This window comes from Galeopterus variegatus, unplaced genomic scaffold (genome assembly GCF_000696425.1).
Source record: "Galeopterus variegatus unplaced genomic scaffold, G_variegatus-3.0.2 Scaffold9148, whole genome shotgun sequence".
Classification (NCBI taxonomy): Eukaryota; Metazoa; Chordata; class Mammalia; order Dermoptera; family Cynocephalidae; genus Galeopterus; species Galeopterus variegatus.
The window spans coordinates 65,469-76,162 of NW_007735259.1; the positions used below are offsets into that span (position 1 = coordinate 65,469).

General features: G+C 37.2%; 1 long non-coding RNA gene across 1 annotated transcript in view; it reads right to left on the minus strand.

The window, feature by feature from the left end:
* Positions 1 to 751: 751 nt before the first annotated feature.
* The window catches only part of LOC103609082, a 14,711-nt gene continuing 4,768 nt past the window's right edge, over positions 752 to 10,694 (minus strand). Inside the window, exons 2-3 of the long non-coding RNA XR_552101.1 lie at positions 1,979 to 2,041; positions 752 to 827 (exon numbers count right to left, since the gene is read on the minus strand). This is a non-coding gene — a long non-coding RNA (uncharacterized LOC103609082). The remainder of the gene's footprint in view (positions 828 to 1,978; positions 2,042 to 10,694) is intronic.

Genomic DNA, 10,694 nt, shown 5'->3' on the forward strand with positions numbered 1-10,694 from the left:
AAAGATCATTAACTTCGAAAATCAGGTTACAAAACAACTCACAAAGTATTATCTCATCTTGCTAAATATACATTTACATGTACATTATCTGAAAGAATAATCAAAATGGTATTAATAAATATAATCTCTGGTGGTAGGAACATGGTGCTTTTATTTTCTTATTTTTGCTTATCTTATTTTCTAACTTTCTATTATACATATATAGGGCTTTTGCAACGATATAATGTATTTCTTTATTAAGAAACTAAAAGAATTGTGTGCTGAGCGTGGGGTTCTATGATGTTAGAGTTTTAGACCTTTCTGGTACCTAGCTGATTACTGCAATAAATTCTGATGACTTTAAGCAGAGAATTTTTAATCCTAGGTAAGGACTATTGGTGAGAATTTGTTCATCCCTTTCATGTCGATTGTTAATAATGAATCTCCTGATGATTAGAAAGTGATTCTGTTTTAAAGGAAGGGAGAAAAGCAGAAGGGCAGATGGAAGGAAATTCAGGAAGAGGCAGGTGGGGAAGGATGGAGGTGAGGAGTAAGAAAGGAAATAACATGATTGCCAAGTTCAAGTTCTATGATAAGCCAATGAGTGAAGCCTCCCAAAAACTCCTCTCCACCCCACACCACTTCACCTGGCTAATTCCAAATCATTCCTTTTGGCAGCCTTCTCTGTCTTCCCAAGTCTGCGCATAGCTATTTTTATTCTTATAACTGACCTCAATATTCTATATTCATTTCCGATCCACTTACCTGTTTCTCTCTACATTGGAATCCTCTTGTGAGTAAAGGACAGATCTTTGAAACCACTGTATCTCAAGAATCCAGCACAATACCTGGAATAGAAAGGATGCTTTTATATTGATTTATTCAGATGAAGCCCTCCATGACTAATATTTAGAACGGTCTAAAAAAAATTTTAAAATGCCCCAGCCACTAACGTTACATCTCTATATTCATAGAAATTAAATAAACAAATTCTGAAATAAATGATATTTGAAACATCCAGACAGAGAATTCTATAGACGTCTACAGACTTCAGGAAATCAGTCCTCCATGAGATCAGCTGATGACTTCAGGAAACCTATGGTCTCCTTGCAGATTCAAGACCACAGAGGGCAGCCTCAGCAGGAGGCCTGTTTCCTAAGTGTGTGGCATTCAACACCCAGGCACCCTGGAGCACCTCCTCTATCTCACTAGGAAGCCAGACTTGAGTCATAAGCAGTAGTTTCAGGGCCAGATCAGTCCTTTAATTCCTGTATTAGTCCGTTTCTGTTGCTTTTAACAAAATACCTGAAACTGGGTGATATATAAAGAAAATGAAATTTATCGCTTACAGTTTCAGAGGCTGGGAAGTCCAAAGTCCAGGGTGAAGGCTTACTTTGGTGGTGACTTCAGTGATGGCAGGGGATCACACAGTGAAAATGGTGGAGCAGAGACAGCAAGAGAATAACCTCCTCATTCACTCTCTTTTTAAAGCCCTCAGAACCACACCCCGACCAACATTATTAATCCACTCACTACTGCAGGGACCTACAATCCATTCATTTCTTCAAGTCTCCACCTTTCAATTACCATAATAGGATTTCACACCCCCTTAACAGTCACAGTGGGGGGGCAAGTTTCTAATACATAAAACTTAGGGGACACAATTCAAGTTTCAGTGTGTTTTGGGGGACATAACTCAATCCACTACAATTCCTCATGTTTACCACTGAAGTCATCATTATTACCCAAACTTGCTGAACTTCTGGCTCCTTGACACAGTAGCTTCATGACCCCCAGATTCTTCATCTAGAAAAGGCTGATTAGCAAACTGTGTGCTTAGGGCATTATTGTCAGTATTCAACGAAGTTCAATGCCTGGCAGGAAGAGCTTTGTAAAGATCAGCTGTCCTTACTGCTATTATTATCTCTCAAAGTGAAGCATTCCATTACGAATAGAATTGTAGAGATTTCTATGCAAAGTTAAGTTGTTATCAGCTTACCTGTTAACCTGTCATAACTGTCAGATGTTTTATGTAGGCCTCATGGTAAATGCAAAGCAAAACCTATATATAAAAAAGATGATAGCATTAAAAACAAGTCTATAAACTGAACTTGAGTGTCAACATTTAAATCAAGATTGTTAAACCAAAATTTTTTTTAAAATATGATGCAATTCAAATTACATTGCTTTCATTAAAAATAGCTTTGCTGATGATATTAATAATTATTCCATGACAATAACATTTTGATGGGAACAAAGTTTTGTATCATTAATAAATAAAACAAAATGATTTTAAAATAGTGTTTGTTTCATCATTACCCTTTAGAAAACCCTTTTATTTTGCATGTTTTACAACTTACATAATATATTAACATAATATATCAAATGGTACTTCTATAGCATTTATGAATAAATGACTATACTTGTATATGTATTAGAGCAAGCTACTCTAAATACTGAGCGTACAATCAAAAAAATGTAAGGGCCATTGCTCTAGACCAATTTTTCTCCAAGTATGGTTTGAGAATCATATGAGCATAACCACAGGGTCTGAAGTCCAGAAAACCTGACTTTGAATAGCTGGGACCCGGAATCTGCATTTCTAACAAGTACACCCTGCTTAAGGTGGTTCATAGGCTACATGTTGAAAAGCAAGGCACTGAAGGAAATAAAAAGCATTCTGTGGAGACCACAAGTGCCTATGAATAAGGCATTTAAGTGGCAGCCATATGCTAATATGCAGTACCCATAGTCAGCTATCTCCTTGTTAGTCTGGCTGAGGGAAAGAATTGGCAAAACCAACCTTGTTCAAGTGTATAAACCTTTGACTCTCAGTGGAGACAGTATTTCCTAAAGGATGATTCTATAATAATTGGCCCTGTTAAAAACGTATGTTGCCCGAACAGGGCTTTATAGTGACTGCAGCGGTCTGAATATGTCGCCCACCCCTTGCAAACTCATACACTGGAAAGTGATAATATTAAGAGGTGGGGCCTTTAGGAGATGATTAAGTCCTAAGGGCAGAGCCCTCATGGATAGGATTGGACTCCTAAAAATGGGCTCCAGGGAGTGAGTGAGTTCCCTTCCATTTCTTCTGCCATGTGAGGACACAGCAAGAGGACCCTCACCAGACACCAAATGCCACTGCCTTGATCTTGGACTTCCAAGCCTCCAGAGCTAAAAGAAATAAATTTCTGTTCTTTATAAACTACTCAGTCTCAGGTAATTTGTTATAGCAGCTCAAACAAACTAAGACAGTGTCCCTTCCATTGCAATTCCAGGAGTTGTGGTATGTATTAGTCATTAGGGGATCATCAGAGGATAAACTCATGGAAAGCCTTTGCTAAATGCAACTTCCTTTTCATTCATCAGAGAGCCAAGTTTAGTAAATCTTTAAAAAATAAATACATAAACACTTCTAACAAATGTTACCACCCTTAGACCTAGGCAAAGGGCCACTGCCCTGAGTCCTTCTCTGTAAAAGGCCTACATAACACACACACATGCACACACACAGGGAAGTGTATTAAAGAACACATGGGTGCCTCTGTCATTTGGGATTTAGCATACAGCAGGGCACAGTGCAACTTTAAACCTAAACATTTGCTCTTGTGACTAACTCCATTCAAGCCCCACAGAAATGCTTCTGCATGTTGTTTGCCTTGTGTCCTCAAAGTAAAAAAGGAGATCACATCCAAATGTTGTAAAGGTCTGGGTTGTGCTGCTAAGAACATTGGAGGTGAACACCATTTCCAAGGGCAGAGAGAAAAGACAAACTAATCAGCTCGGTAGACCCTCCTTCTCAGAGAGCACAAATGCAAAATATCTTAGCCTCTTGCAGTATTGTTTCCCAGTAGTGCCTGGCATCATTTTCTCACTTTTCCAATACATGGTTCTACTGATATTCAATATTTAGCAAATCTTTGAAATAGTTTCAACTGGCAGCAAAAAAAACATTTTGCAATATTAAACAATTTATATCACACCTAATTCGGTAAATCATTCATGAAACCTGATGCCAATACTTTACATTAAATACTAGCAATACAAATAATTTTACCTGTATAAAAATACTTTAAACTAACTTTCCAAAAAATTAAATAAAATTTCAGCTTTATTTAAAATTTAATATTCATTAATTATAATTTTTCTTTTCTTTTAATTGAATGTATGATTTAAGTATTTTAGAATAAAATAGCATTTCATAAATAATATATATGAAAACAAATTTAATTTAAAATTTCCATTTGTTTATTTTAATGTATATTCATGATGAAAATGTATTCAAATTTTGGACACTTTTAGTAGAATTACATTTTATTTGTAATCCTTCAAAACACAAATTATGAGAGGATATTGATTATAATAATATAATTAGTGATCTTTGCTAAAATAAAGACAAGAAAAATACATTTAATGGAATAAATACATAATAAATTATTATGTCTCTTTTTTATTTTATTACTCATCTAAGCATTGCGAGCCCAACAAAATATCCAGACACGTGCAACAACAAAAAAATTTACTTGTCTATGATATTTTCCCAACAAAAATCTTCACTTTACACACAGTTTTCAATTTTTCGATATGATGGTATATTTGTCAAGGTAGAAGGATAGGACATATTTACTTAACAGTGTTTTAGCTTGATTTAAAATTTTCAAATATTTAGACATATGGTATGTGGGCGTTCACTTGTACTTTTGCCTTGGGCTCCACAAATGTTTGGGGCCAGCCTGACAACTATAACAAACAAAAACAAGACAAAACAAAACAAAACAGAGACAAAACAAGAAAAGGAGCATGAAGTTGTAGAGGCCACTATCATTTCCTTAGGCTTCTTCATCAAAACTACTGGTTTTCACCCCACTGGAGATAAGCCATTTACTATCATGCTGTTTCTCCTCCTACAAGAAAACATTTCAGGATTGCTGGGGCTACTCCAAAGCATGTTGTTTTTCATTGTCCAGTGGAAAGGATGTTCTCCAGATTTAGAGAACGCTCAGAATATTCAGCAGTTATTGGCTTTTGAGTATGAACTCACACATGAAGATTAATATGAAGTATAGCTTTTTTGTTTTGTTTTGTTTGCAACTGGCCGATACAGGGATTCAACCCTTAACCTTGGTGTTATCAGCACCATGCTCTAACCAACTGAGCTAACTGACCAGCCCAAAGTATAGCTTTTTACCATCATGTTGGAGCTGAAGCTGTGCAAAGTCATCCCATGCCAGGTGACACTAAGATTCCATTTGCTCCCCACCTAGGAAAAATGTCACGTAAAGAAAAAAGTGAACACATTGGTATTGAATTTCCTGTTGTTAAGCAAGGAGCTAAAAGATGTGCAACTGCTTATTTAGCTGTGTTTACAATTATGGAGTTGAGGGTTTAAAATTCTTTCTCATTACCCTTCCTATGTACCATCAAAAAGTGGTATAGTTAGGTGATTCAGCACACAAGCTCTGGTGCCTGCCTGACTTGGTTCAAATCCCAGCTTCACCAGTTACCACCTTTGTGATTTAGGGCAATTCTATGCCTAGGTGTCCTCTTCTACAAAATTGGTATTAATGGATACTTATCCCAAAGGGTGGCTGTTAGAATCACAAGAGTTAAATGCTTAGAATAGTGCATGGGCATATAGTAAGCGCTATGTATGCATTATGTAAATTTTTAAAATATCCTTAATTGTGCCCAATTTATAAAATTCTAGAACAGCAGTATCAGGACATAATCTTGAGCTGATTGCTACTGCAGGTCCAAAAAATATTTGTGACATTTGGATTTTGCAAGGTTTCCTTTATTCTAGACATCAGGCTATTTAAATTACACAATTTAAATTTAAATTATGCAATTTAACTGGCTGGCCAGTTAGTTCAGTTGTTTTAGCATGGTGCTGATAACACCAAGGTCCAGGGTTTGATCCCTGTACCAGCCAGCTGCCCAATAAAAGCAAAATAAAAATAAATTATACAATTAATTGGCATTACACCATTTTTCCTTTCCCTTTCTCCTAGCCCAAATTCCCTTCTAACAAGGATTTGTAGTAGCCTACAACATCAAAGCATATTTAATGAAAATCATCGAAAATCAAAACAAAAAGATGCTTGGTACTCAGGTTCACTGTCTTTGTGCGTAGACCTGACTGCTCCCTCTGCACCTGCTGCCCGGCCTACGGTTCTGTTACCCAGATTTGGGCAAGAATTAGTCTCCTCATACTGGGGACGCGTGGAGGCTTCTCTCTATAAGCCCCACTGTCTTTGTGCGTAGACCTGACTGCTCCCTCTGCACCTGCTGCCCGGCCTACGGTTCTGTTTCCCAGATTTGGGCAAGAATTAGTCTCCTCATACTGGGGACGCGTGGAGGCTTCTCTCTATAAGCCCCCAAAATTGCTTCCCTGCCACACATGCCAAGTTCATGCACGACACCTCTCCCCCAAATTCCCTCTCCCTTCAGCACTTTTCCAAAAAAAAGTGGGGAGGCAAATTTGAAGAAAGCATGTACAAGGAAAGAGAAAAGAAAGATCATGAGCTAACATCAGTGTTTATTGTTACCATATTTTTTTTCCTCAACGGAAGCCCTAAAAATCTCTCTTGAAACCCAGAGGTTTGGGACATAAACTTGAAAAACTCTGAGGTAAGAGGTGAAAATATTGTTTTTCAATCAGGCTCAAGTTTCTGAAATAATGCTCTCTTTTTGCATGTTTTCGGGAAGGATGTTGGTAATATGGTTACAAAATTTTTAGCAGACACATAAAATGGTCATTCTATCATCTTCAAGCTCCCTCATGCATTTCTACAGATGATTTATAGATTTACTGGATTCAAGCAATCTTTTCATCAGATACCCTAAAACTTCTTAGATAGGGTATATTTGTTTTCCCTTGCTTTCTTGACAGGTTTGTAAGCTAGGCAAGGATCGTGTCTTTTAAATCAAAGTCAATGCAGTTCTTGGCACAGGGTTTTTCATGCAGGTGCCCCATAAATATTTATTGTTGACTATTAAAAAGAAAACAATGAAGAAACAGTTCAAATTTTGTGAGAGTTTTGGGGGGTGAGGAGGGTCAGCCAGAAAACAATAGTTCTTCAAATTAATCACCATTTTCCATGATTACAAAAAACATAAGTATCAAAGCCCAAACACTAATACTGTGCCTAAGGGTATATTAAAAACTAAGAAAGAGAGAGAGAGGTAAGGCGGGAAGGAAGGTTGGTTGGTTAAGATTTAAAAAGAACATAGCACAAGAAAAATGTAAAAATAATTAGACTGATTCCCTAAACATATGCAACACAGTCTCAGGAGGGGAGGAAAGAAAGAAATTTTTCATTCCTTCTCCTTTCCCGTTCTTCCCGGTTGTGGTAGCCTCTAGTCATCTAAACAACACAGTCTCAGGAGGGGAGGAAAGAAAGAAATTTTTCATTCCTTCTCCTTTCCCGTTCTCCCCGGTTGTGGTAGCCTCTAGTCATCTAAATAGCCTCTAGTCATCTAAATTTTCTTAAGCTCACCTGTGGCCACTAAGATTGTCTTTATACAGGTGTGTATTACTTAGGGTCTAAGCTAAGTTCCTTTAGCCAGGAAATCCCCATATATAGTGACTTAAATAAGAGGTGTATGTCTCCTATAATAGTCCAGAGCTGAGTAGTCTAGGTCAGGGGCCAGCAAACACAATCCTCCCTCGGGCAAAATCCAGCTTGTTGCCTGTTTCTGTTTCTGAGGTCAGAATAGTTTTTGCATCTTTAAATGGCTGAAAAAAAAATCAAAGGAAGAATAATATTTTGTGGCATATGAAAATTACATAAAATTCAATCTTCAGCGTCCATTAAATAAAGTTGTATTGGAACACATCGACACTCATTCATTGACTCATTCAGAGTCAAGTACTGCCTATGGCTGCTTTTGTACTACAGTGGCAGAGTTGAATAACGACACCATATGGCCCACAAAGTCGAAAACATTTACTAACTGGCCCTTTATAGAAAATTTTCTGAACCCAGGTCTAAGTTGGCCTGATACCTCTCACCATGCAGTCCATTCAAAGCCCCAGTTTCCTTCCATCCTGTGACTCATCTGAAAGTAATTCTGGTATTTAAATGCACATTTTAAGGATAAAATGTTCCACAGGTTCCCCTTAGGACCCCAATGGATGGTGTATTTTCATGTGTGTAATGTAGTAGAGCAGTAATTGTCAGAGATTACTGAAGATACTTTGATATCAAGGGGACAGATGGGGTGTTAGAGATCCAGGGTTACTTCAGGTCCTGTCTCAAGCCCTACGAAGTAGGACAAGACATTAATTCACTTGGATCTCTGTTCTGTTGATTGATTATTATTTGTAGTGTCTACATTTCTACATAGCTAATGTTTTTTTTTAATTATGGTGACAAAGTATTTGCATTTTTGTCCAGAGTGAATGTCACTTAAGTATAGTCATTATCAAAAGTTCTATCTTGACTAGCTGCTTTGTGGGGAAAAAAAAGGTAATTCACATTCCATGAAAAGCTAAGCAAAGAGAGAGTTGCATTTTACACTTTCAAGCCATGGGTGCAGGGACTCATCATGTTGACAAATAACCCTATATTGCCCATGGTAGGTTATCACTTCTTTGTTATGTGAGGTGTTTGAAAAGCTATGTGCAGTCACATTGCACTCTGATAACCAAGGCTGCCAGAAACCACTCTCTAGCTTCTGAGTTGATAAACAACAATTTCATCCTAGAACACTATTGAATCAACCACCAAATTAGAACCATAACCAGGCAATGCACATTACCATGTCAACATTGACATGTTCTGATATTAGAAACAAGTATAATATTGGAAGTTTTTGGAGTGCAAGATGGTTTTTAGAAATTGAATATTACATTTATTAGAGTATATTAGGCATTTTGCAACACTCTCAAAGCCTTGTTAGACCAACCTACATTTGAAAAGAGATTCACCATATGTATAAGAAAAGTTATCTCAGATCAGTTGAGAGAAACTCTTTAATAAATCACAAAAGAATAATCAGCTATTCAAAAAAAATTAAGATTTCTTCCTCATAATATATACAAATGAATTCCAGAGGGATTAAAGAGCCAAGTGAAAACAACCTTTAAAAGTATTAGAAGAAAATAGAGGAAAAACCTTCTTAAGCAAGACACAAAATCCAGAATTCAAAAAGAAAAAAGACTGACATATTGACCTGTATTCATGTTTAAACCTTCTATAAGACAAAGACAAAATAGGCAAAGGGCAGGCCACATGTTTGCAATATACAAGGCATATATATATATATATATATATTATGGAAAAAAGGTTTATTAACGAGCTTTAAAAATCAATAAGGGGCCGGCCCGGTGGAGCACTGGAGAGTGCGCCGCTTGCGCTCCCGCCGAGGGTTCGGATCCCATGTGGAGACCCGTTCCCGCTCACTGGCTGAGTGCGGTGCGAGCGCAACACCGAGGGTTGCGATCCCGTTGCCGGTCCCCGGTACGGGCGCGACACAGAGGGTTGCGATCCTGTTATCGGTCAGTAAAAAAGACAAAAAGGAAAAAAAAAATCAATAAGGCATCTAGTAAGGATATAAGCAAAGGCAATTCAATTTAGAATTACAAATCGCTTAGAAAGGAAAAGGTTCTCAAACAATGAGGCATTATTTCACTCCTCACGTAGGCAAACATCATGAAAACTGAACATATGCAATGCTGTGTAGCATTTGAGGAAATAGGGACTTGCATGTGTCAGTGGGGATGTAGGTTGCAGGGAAATTTGGAAATCTCTATTAAAATTTAAAAACTATGTTTCCTTCAACCCAGCAATTCTACTCCTGGTAGCTATTTCTAGAGAAATACTTATGCATACACAGAAAGAATCATATACTAGGATGTTTAATGCATACAATAGTGAAAATTGGAGAGAAATGTTCATACAGGAATGGTTAAATAGATTGGGGAGCATTAGGGAACAGTGAAAAAGGAGTTACAGGTATACACATTGATATGAAAGTTCTCTATGAAATCACTGCATGAAAAAGCAATACACTTTGTGTATACACATATATAGAATAGTCTCATTTATTTTAAAAAATTCATCAAACAAAATTGTACTTTTTTGTTTGTATGTATGGGAATGCATAGGAAAAGTTCAAAAGGATGCTCATAAAACTGGCAATGGCCACCTCTTGGCGGTTCCTCTGCAGATTGCGATTGGGCAGAGGTGCCTGAGAGGGACTTTCATTTGTACTCTGTTCTTTGATTGTTACAGAATGAGTTTATGAAAAACATCCTCTCTGAGAGAAAGTGTTATTTATTGTATTATTTAGGCAATTAAATTATAAACAAAGCAAAAATGTTGTGTGGGATACTCTAGGACCACCCACTAGTGCATTCTACTAGTTCACTCACAATGTTTCTGCAGCTGTGTCTTCTATCACTCACTATGTTGTTTCACTTCTGCACTCCAAATACTTAGTTTATGAAAAACATCCTCTCTGAGAGAAAGTGTTATTTATTGTATTATTTAGGCAATTAAAATTAAATTATAAACAAAGCAAAAATGTTGTGTGGGATACTCTAGGACCACCCACTCGTGCATTCTACTAGTTCACTCACAATGTTTCTGCAGCTGTGTCTTCTATCACTCACTATGTTGTTTCACTTCTGCACTCCAAATACCTTTCTCCACAAGTCAAATTGGCCTGGTGTGAAGTGAACCTGCTATTCGTTCATAAACTTACCA